This window comes from Centropristis striata, chromosome 12, assembly GCF_030273125.1.
Source record: "Centropristis striata isolate RG_2023a ecotype Rhode Island chromosome 12, C.striata_1.0, whole genome shotgun sequence".
Classification (NCBI taxonomy): domain Eukaryota; kingdom Metazoa; phylum Chordata; class Actinopteri; order Perciformes; family Serranidae; genus Centropristis; species Centropristis striata.
In genome coordinates this window covers 38,806,480-38,815,703 of record NC_081528.1, presented here as the reverse complement: position 1 = coordinate 38,815,703, position 9,224 = coordinate 38,806,480, and the positions used below count along the sequence as shown (strand labels likewise).

Sequence of the window (9,224 nt, the reverse complement as noted above, 5' to 3'; positions counted from 1 at the left end):
CGAGCCGAGCGCTTCGAGCCGCAGCGCTACAACGCTCCAGCCGTCAGGTACGAGCGCCGCTACAACGGCGGAGATTATCCCGAGCGCTCCGACGGACGCACCCGCTGGACCGGACCGGACTACGGGGCCCGTTACAGACCCCCCGCCTACCAACAGCAGCGGAGAGATAACGGCCGTTATCGGGCTCCCGAGCGGAGACGCGCCGCCGCTCCACAGAGCCGTGACGCCCGCTTCGGACGCTGGGATCAACGTCGGCCCCCCCACGACGACCACCAGGATCCCACACCGCAACACCTGGTCCCATCAGATGATCCGGACTTTTCTTTTAAGGTGAGGATTATTTTTAAAATAATCAAGGCGCATCACCACCTTAAAAATGCCTCAGGCAGCGCCCCACCCCCCACCATAAAGAAAACCACGCAGGATTTAATAGATTTGATTAAGCCTGCTTTCCCCTCTGAGGCAACACAGTCGCTGCTTGAGGGTAACGCCAAGAACTGGCAGCATAATACTATGCTCATATTAAAGCAACATTATGAGGACAGTATGGACAGTGATATTCAGGACCTGGCAGATTTTACAAGCCGCGACTGGGAAGGTCCTTTCCAGGTCGCCACTGTCTGGGCCAAGAGGAACCTGGGGACCAGGCTCAAAGAGGAGTCCATCAGAGAGGCCGAAGCCTTTTTAAAGGCTAACCTAAATGAGCTTCCCTCGGCTGAAAAACCAGCTCCAGAACAAGCCCAGCCTCCTCAGCCTCCCCCCAGCATCGCTCCAGCACCTGTCCAGCTTCCTCAGCCTCCCCCCATCATCGCTCCAGCACCTGTCCAGCCTCCCCAGCCTCCCCCCATCATCGCTCCAGCCCCGACGGCCCCGGCCCCCCGCCCTGCAGCTGAGCGTCAGACCACCATCCAGGCCCAGGTCCACATAGGGGGGACGACTGAGACCGCCACACAGCCAGAGAAGGACCAGGACCCCCCCATCCTTTCACCGGCTGCCCCTCCCTTCTTCCCCATCGCACCTGGCCTCCCACCCAGAGACCCTCGCCCCCCCCGCCACCTCCGGCCCCCCCCTCCTCCTCCCGCTGCCACCCCTCCACGCCGCTCTCCATCTCCCCCTCTGCAGGTAATGCCACCTGCATCCCCTGGAGGAGAGCCGGTTGCTATGCAGACGCCTCAGAGGCATCTCAATAATCCATGTGTGCAGCCTGGGGTCTTCACTATCGAAATGGAAGAAGAGAGCCCCACAAAGACCCCCAAAGACCCCAGCAGCGGGCCCCAACAACCCCCTCAAGCCCCTCCTGCCACACCCGAGCCCTCAGCTCCATCCACGCCGCGGACCCCTACCCGCCGGCCCACCAGACACCTGAACACCACCAGGAAGCTTCAGGACTGGGGCCTATGCGTCCGCAAAAAAACTGTCATTATGGGGGATTCCAACCTTGCCAGAATCCCACCCTTCACGCTGGAGGACGTCAAAGAGCCTGAGAAATGGAGCAGGCCTTTTGAGATACCTCCAGGAAGGCCGATAGTTTCTGATTGCAGCAGCGAGACCTACAGGTCGGCTGAATACATAGATTATTTTCTCAACCCCTTAGCCAAAAAACATGATAGTTATGTAAAAGACACTTATGATTTTATTAATAAAATAAAATCAATAACCATCCCCCCCAATTCGATCTTATTTACCATAGATGTGGATAGCCTTTATACAAACATAGACACTACTGAAGGCATCCAAGCTGTCAAAGAAATATTTCAGAAATATCAGGACAAAAACAGACCTGACAGGGAAATATTGGAACTTCTAGAAATTAATCTGACTAAAAATGACTTCGAATTTGACCAAAATTATTACCTTCAAATTAAAGGCACAGCTATGGGCAAGAAATTTGCCCCTGCCTACGCTGATATTTTTATGGCGTCATGGGAGACCTCAGCCCTCCAAACCTGTAACAAAAAACCTATTCACTATTACAGGTATCTTGATGACGTATGGGGAGTCTGGAATTATTCACAGGAAGACTTTGACACATTTTTAAATACCCTTAATCAACACAATCCTTCAATTAAACTTAAAGCTACTACAGACATGAATTCGGTCAATTTTTTAGACACTACCACCTTTAAAGGAAACAAATTCAAGACAAATGGACAATTAGACATCAAGGTTTATTTCAAGGACACAGATACCCATGCCCTGTTGCAGATGAGTAGTCATCACCCTAAACATACATTTGCAGGCTTAATTAAATCTCAATTATTGAGATTTCACAGAATCTGCACTCAAAATGAGGATTTTAAACAAGCCACTAAAATTCTATTTCACGCTTTGGCCACCAGAGGGTACTCCAGGACCTTCCTGAGAAAATGTCACAGGGTTTTCCTGCAAACAAAAACAATACAGTTATCCACAGCTCTCCCCTTAGTCACCACTTATTCACCTTCCACAGTTCAATTAGTGAAACAAATTAAAAAGCATTTAGGCAACACTATTAGGACCAACCTACCAGAATCTGATCTCAGACTCATTGCAGCCTTCAGAAAAAATAAAAACTTACAAGACTACTTAGTTAGGGCTAAACTCCAACCCCTGTCAGAAAAAAAGAAAGATACAACTCATAATTATTTCAAACAGAGAAAGTGGATCTATGATTCACAGAAACAAAGAGTTTTTCAGACTGCCCAAATGGCTAATATTAAAACAAAAAATTGTGTTTACCTCATCACTTGTGCCACCTGTGGCCTCAGGTATGTAGGAGAGACTGGGCTCTCCATCAGTGACAGGTTCACATGCCACAAGTCCAACATCAGTACTGGGAGACACACTGATAGACACATAGTCCAACATTTTATAGCCCACGACTGGAGCTCGGTCCAAGCCCTGGTCCTTGAATGTAACCCCCACTGGTCCAGGGCACAGAGGAGAAGAGCTGAAAGAAATTGGATTAACCAATTAGACACTACTTACCCACGGGGTCTAAATGAAAGAGTTTATTACAGGTCTTAAAAGTCAATTATTGGACATTTTAACCCTAATCTGACTCTCCAGACCCCCGTACTATTGACTTTTGACTAAACTACTCACCCTCAACACCATACCTACCCACCTACCCACCAACTACTCTAACCCTAATGACTCTGGGGGGCATAGCCCACCCATAAAACCCTTTGACTTACAGGATTAACCCATTCATCTCCAACACCTTACCTACCCACCTACCCACCAACTACTCTAACCCTAATGACTCTGGGGGGCACAGCCCACCCACTCAACCCTCTGACTTACAGGACTAATCCTAACCCAGGCACTTTCATCTAACCCACACCTAACCCTAGCCCTGGACACTGGACTTAAAAACCTAACCCTAACCCCATCCAAGACCCCCACTCTAACCCTAACAGACTATTATACTAACCCTAACCCCACCCAAGACCCTTACTCTAACCCTAAAAGACTCTGAAACCCACCCCTAACCGTAACCCTAGACACTGGACTCAAAAACCTAACCCTAACCCCATCCAAGACCCCCACTCTAACCCTAAAGGACTATTAAACTAACCCTAACCCCACCCAAGACCCTTACCCTAACCCTAAAGGACTCTGAAACCCACCCCTAACCGTAACCCTAGACACTGGACTTAAAAACCTAACCCTAACCCCATCCAAGACCCCCACTCTAACCCTAAAAGACTATTAAACTAACCCTAGCCCCATCCAAGACCATTACTCTAACCCTAAAAGACTAATAAACTAACCCTAACCCTACCCAAGACCCTTACTCTAACCCTAAAAGACTAATAATCTAACCCTAACCCTAACCCAAGACCCCTACTCTAACCCTAAAGACTCTGAAACCCACCCCTAACCGTAACCCTTGACACTGGACTTAATTAACTAACCCTAACTCCACCCAAGACCCCTACTCTAACCCTAAAGGACTCTCAAACCCACCCCTAACCCTAATCCTTGGACGCTTGAAACCCCCTCCCCCCCAAAAAAACTAACCCTAACCTTACCTCCAAACCTAACCCTAACAGACACTGGGAACAAACGACTAACCCCCCAGACCCATTTGACCTTTGAACCCTAACCCCAGACCCCCTGACACACCCCCCTAACAAAAACCCAGTGCTGAAACATCTTAGAGGGCACTTTCGGTTGATGTCAGGAGATGTACATAGTTTTTTGAAGTCAATCTTGTCCTATAACTGTAAATATGAATGTAAATATGCCAATTTAACTGTACATAATTATTTATTACTGTATTATTATGATTGTTCTTTTTTTCTGTATATATATACATATATATGTATAACTATGAAAATGTAAATACTTTTATTAACCTGTTCTTTGTATAAATGTACAGTTGGAAATACATGGAATCAGAAATGTAAATACTTCAACTAAATCTGCTGATTTATTACAGTTATTGGGGGATATGATTGTGCAGGGGGACTGCCAGCTCTGTGGGACCTGGGGGGCTGGCCTGGACACAGGGGGAGGTGGCATGGAGTGTGCATTGATGACAGAGTGCCTACGGCACTCTGTCATCCATATCCTTTCTTCCCTATCCGGCCCGATCCTGCACCTCTCCCTCCAGGCCTGGCTCTTCTCCTCGCTCTGCTGGTCCCTCCTGCAATAACACAATTTGTTGTTAATTGGTTATCAATTGTTTTTTCACTGTCATTCATTTTCATTAATATCAATATTCAAAGTTCACAATTTCTATGCTGATTTTATTACAAGCTTTCACTAAGGTTCATGTTATTGTATTATTCTGTTTTATTTTTATTTCTAAATACTCTGTAACTTATACTGTGTGCACTATCCTTCTTGTAAACTTATTTGTGTGCAATAGCAAGGGGTCACCAGCGGATAGCGCTCTAGGCGAAGGTCACATTTTTTGTCCAGCCAATCAGCTGCCAAGGCGCCAAAATCCAAATTTCTGCCGCTCAGCTCTCGCTGAGTTTCATTCATTCACTTTCACCATTGAGCCTGGCAGCCTCGCAACCTGTCCGCTCGTGACTCTGCTACAAACTAACCTGAAGAAGGCTCGTTCCAGAGCCGAAACGTCGTTCATATTCTGCAAGTTTGTATATGGTTCGTATTTTGGCACTTTTCAATAAATTGCCCGTGTTTAATGGAAATTCAGTTTCGTTTTCGTTACATTTAGCGAGCAACCTGCTCTTTATTCTTTGAAAAGTGTAGGATAGTTGCACACACCACACGATTCGGAATGGTTTTTCACGGCGAAGAAGACGGCTGGTATCGAGTTTCTTATCGCCGAGGCCGGAGACAGTTTCGCCCGGAGAGACAGCAGCAGCGGCCGCGCGCGTTCACGGACCGGGGAAATGAGCCGGTACAGCGCCGCCGCCGCTGGTCACCGCAGCCGGCCCAGAGCTACGCACAGGCGGTGAGAAATGACCGCCGGAGATCCAGACACGAGTATCCGACACGCCAGGGGGACAGCCGCACCCGCCGAGCCGAGCGCTTCGAGCCGCAGCGCTACAACGCTCCAGCCGTCAGGTACGAGCGCCGCTACAACGGCGGAGATTATCCCGAGCGCTCCGACGGACGCACCCGCTGGACCGGACCGGACTACGGGGCCCGTTACAGACCCCCCGCCTACCAACAGCAGCGGAGAGATAACGGCCGTTATCGGGCTCCCGAGCGGAGACGCGCCGCCGCTCCACAGAGCCGTGACGCCCGCTTCGGACGCTGGGATCAACGTCGGCCCCCCCACGACGACCACCAGGATCCCACACCGCAACACCTGGTCCCATCAGATGATCCGGACTTTTCTTTTAAGGTGAGGATTATTTTTAAAATAATCAAGGCGCATCACCACCTTAAAAATGCCTCAGGCAGCGCCCCACCCCCCACCATAAAGAAAACCACGCAGGATTTAATAGATTTGATTAAGCCTGCTTTCCCCTCTGAGGCAACACAGTCGCTGCTTGAGGGTAACGCCAAGAACTGGCAGCATAATACTATGCTCATATTAAAGCAACATTATGAGGACAGTATGGACAGTGATATTCAGGACCTGGCAGATTTTACAAGCCGCGACTGGGAAGGTCCTTTCCAGGTCGCCACTGTCTGGGCCAAGAGGAACCTGGGGACCAGGCTCAAAGAGGAGTCCATCAGAGAGGCCGAAGCCTTTTTAAAGGCTAACCTAAATGAGCTTCCCTCGGCTGAAAAACCAGCTCCAGAACAAGCCCAGCCTCCTCAGCCTCCCCCCAGCATCGCTCCAGCACCTGTCCAGCTTCCTCAGCCTCCCCCCATCATCGCTCCAGCACCTGTCCAGCCTCCCCAGCCTCCCCCCATCATCGCTCCAGCCCCGACGGCCCCGGCCCCCCGCCCTGCAGCTGAGCGTCAGACCACCATCCAGGCCCAGGTCCACATAGGGGGGACGACTGAGACCGCCACACAGCCAGAGAAGGACCAGGACCCCCCCATCCTTTCACCGGCTGCCCCTCCCTTCTTCCCCATCGCACCTGGCCTCCCACCCAGAGACCCTCGCCCCCCCCGCCACCTCCGGCCCCCCCCTCCTCCTCCCGCTGCCACCCCTCCACGCCGCTCTCCATCTCCCCCTCTGCAGGTAATGCCACCTGCATCCCCTGGAGGAGAGCCGGTTGCTATGCAGACGCCTCAGAGGCATCTCAATAATCCATGTGTGCAGCCTGGGGTCTTCACTATCGAAATGGAAGAAGAGAGCCCCACAAAGACCCCCAAAGACCCCAGCAGCGGGCCCCAACAACCCCCTCAAGCCCCTCCTGCCACACCCGAGCCCTCAGCTCCATCCACGCCGCGGACCCCTACCCGCCGGCCCACCAGACACCTGAACACCACCAGGAAGCTTCAGGACTGGGGCCTATGCGTCCGCAAAAAAACTGTCATTATGGGGGATTCCAACCTTGCCAGAATCCCACCCTTCACGCTGGAGGACGTCAAAGAGCCTGAGAAATGGAGCAGGCCTTTTGAGATACCTCCAGGAAGGCCGATAGTTTCTGATTGCAGCAGCGAGACCTACAGGTCGGCTGAATACATAGATTATTTTCTCAACCCCTTAGCCAAAAAACATGATAGTTATGTAAAAGACACTTATGATTTTATTAATAAAATAAAATCAATAACCATCCCCCCCAATTCGATCTTATTTACCATAGATGTGGATAGCCTTTATACAAACATAGACACTACTGAAGGCATCCAAGCTGTCAAAGAAATATTTCAGAAATATCAGGACAAAAACAGACCTGACAGGGAAATATTGGAACTTCTAGAAATTAATCTGACTAAAAATGACTTCGAATTTGACCAAAATTATTACCTTCAAATTAAAGGCACAGCTATGGGCAAGAAATTTGCCCCTGCCTACGCTGATATTTTTATGGCGTCATGGGAGACCTCAGCCCTCCAAACCTGTAACAAAAAACCTATTCACTATTACAGGTATCTTGATGACGTATGGGGAGTCTGGAATTATTCACAGGAAGACTTTGACACATTTTTAAATACCCTTAATCAACACAATCCTTCAATTAAACTTAAAGCTACTACAGACATGAATTCGGTCAATTTTTTAGACACTACCACCTTTAAAGGAAACAAATTCAAGACAAATGGACAATTAGACATCAAGGTTTATTTCAAGGACACAGATACCCATGCCCTGTTGCAGATGAGTAGTCATCACCCTAAACATACATTTGCAGGCTTAATTAAATCTCAATTATTGAGATTTCACAGAATCTGCACTCAAAATGAGGATTTTAAACAAGCCACTAAAATTCTATTTCACGCTTTGGCCACCAGAGGGTACTCCAGGACCTTCCTGAGAAAATGTCACAGGGTTTTCCTGCAAACAAAAACAATACAGTTATCCACAGCTCTCCCCTTAGTCACCACTTATTCACCTTCCACAGTTCAATTAGTGAAACAAATTAAAAAGCATTTAGGCAACACTATTAGGACCAACCTACCAGAATCTGATCTCAGACTCATTGCAGCCTTCAGAAAAAATAAAAACTTACAAGACTACTTAGTTAGGGCTAAACTCCAACCCCTGTCAGAAAAAAAGAAAGATACAACTCATAATTATTTCAAACAGAGAAAGTGGATCTATGATTCACAGAAACAAAGAGTTTTTCAGACTGCCCAAATGGCTAATATTAAAACAAAAAATTGTGTTTACCTCATCACTTGTGCCACCTGTGGCCTCAGGTATGTAGGAGAGACTGGGCTCTCCATCAGTGACAGGTTCACATGCCACAAGTCCAACATCAGTACTGGGAGACACACTGATAGACACATAGTCCAACATTTTATAGCCCACGACTGGAGCTCGGTCCAAGCCCTGGTCCTTGAATGTAACCCCCACTGGTCCAGGGCACAGAGGAGAAGAGCTGAAAGAAATTGGATTAACCAATTAGACACTACTTACCCACGGGGTCTAAATGAAAGAGTTTATTACAGGTCTTAAAAGTCAATTATTGGACATTTTAACCCTAATCTGACTCTCCAGACCCCCGTACTATTGACTTTTGACTAAACTACTCACCCTCAACACCATACCTACCCACCTACCCACCAACTACTCTAACCCTAATGACTCTGGGGGGCATAGCCCACCCATAAAACCCTTTGACTTACAGGATTAACCCATTCATCTCCAACACCTTACCTACCCACCTACCCACCAACTACTCTAACCCTAATGACTCTGGGGGGCACAGCCCACCCACTCAACCCTCTGACTTACAGGACTAATCCTAACCCAGGCACTTTCATCTAACCCACACCTAACCCTAGCCCTGGACACTGGACTTAAAAACCTAACCCTAACCCCATCCAAGACCCCCACTCTAACCCTAACAGACTATTATACTAACCCTAACCCCACCCAAGACCCTTACTCTAACCCTAAAAGACTCTGAAACCCACCCCTAACCGTAACCCTAGACACTGGACTCAAAAACCTAACCCTAACCCCATCCAAGACCCCCACTCTAACCCTAAAGGACTATTAAACTAACCCTAACCCCACCCAAGACCCTTACCCTAACCCTAAAGGACTCTGAAACCCACCCCTAACCGTAACCCTAGACACTGGACTTAAAAACCTAACCCTAACCCCATCCAAGACCCCCACTCTAACCCTAAAAGACTATTAAACTAACCCTAGCCCCATCCAAGACCATTACTCTAACCCTAAAAGACTA

At 48.6% G+C, this 9,224-nt stretch overlaps 2 long non-coding RNA genes across 2 annotated transcripts; both read right to left on the bottom strand.

Annotated features, from left to right (window-relative positions):
* Nucleotides 1-2,008: 2,008 nt before the first annotated feature.
* Nucleotides 2,009-2,997, bottom strand: LOC131981310 (uncharacterized). Its single transcript, XR_009395297.1, has 3 exons — nucleotides 2,719-2,997; nucleotides 2,507-2,589; nucleotides 2,009-2,382 (listed from the first exon to the last, which is right to left on the bottom strand). It is a non-coding gene; the product is annotated as an uncharacterized LOC131981310 (long non-coding RNA).
* Nucleotides 2,998-7,487: 4,490 nt separating this feature from the next.
* Nucleotides 7,488-8,476, bottom strand: LOC131982067 (uncharacterized). The gene is made up of 3 exons (XR_009395350.1): nucleotides 8,198-8,476; nucleotides 7,986-8,068; nucleotides 7,488-7,861 (listed from the first exon to the last, which is right to left on the bottom strand). It is a non-coding gene; the product is annotated as an uncharacterized LOC131982067 (long non-coding RNA).
* Nucleotides 8,477-9,224: the final 748 nt, after the last annotated feature.